The sequence below is a fragment of the Penaeus monodon genome, chromosome 22 (genome assembly GCF_015228065.2).
Source record: "Penaeus monodon isolate SGIC_2016 chromosome 22, NSTDA_Pmon_1, whole genome shotgun sequence".
Taxonomy (NCBI): domain Eukaryota; kingdom Metazoa; phylum Arthropoda; class Malacostraca; order Decapoda; family Penaeidae; genus Penaeus; species Penaeus monodon.
The window spans coordinates 27,524,864-27,525,134 of record NC_051407.1 but is presented as its reverse complement, the minus strand read 5'-3'; the positions used below and the strand labels follow the sequence as shown (position 1 = coordinate 27,525,134).

General features: G+C 32.8%; 1 protein-coding gene across 1 annotated transcript in view; it reads left to right on the top strand.

Annotated features, from left to right (window-relative positions):
* LOC119587397 (lysosomal aspartic protease-like) overlaps positions 1 to 271 on the top strand; it is a 14,077-nt gene that overhangs the window by 958 nt on the left and 12,848 nt on the right.

The following is a 271-nucleotide window of genomic DNA, read 5'->3' as shown; positions in this document are numbered from 1 at the left end:
TTACGCCATGTCTGTGAAGCTAATATAAATCTCATTTGGTTCTGTTATATACCTGGAATATTCCTTTCACAAAGAGATTATTAAAAGACGAGCTTAAAAAAAAAAAAAGGCTTTTTCATTTTTCATGTTCTTTCATTTTTTCCCCTTTTTTCAATTCTCTTCCGACTCTTTCGAATCTCCAAAGTTCTAAAATTGAAATAAAACAAAATATATACAAAAAATCACATCCCTTTTCATCCGAAGGGGGGGTGAGGGGGGGAGACTTCAATGA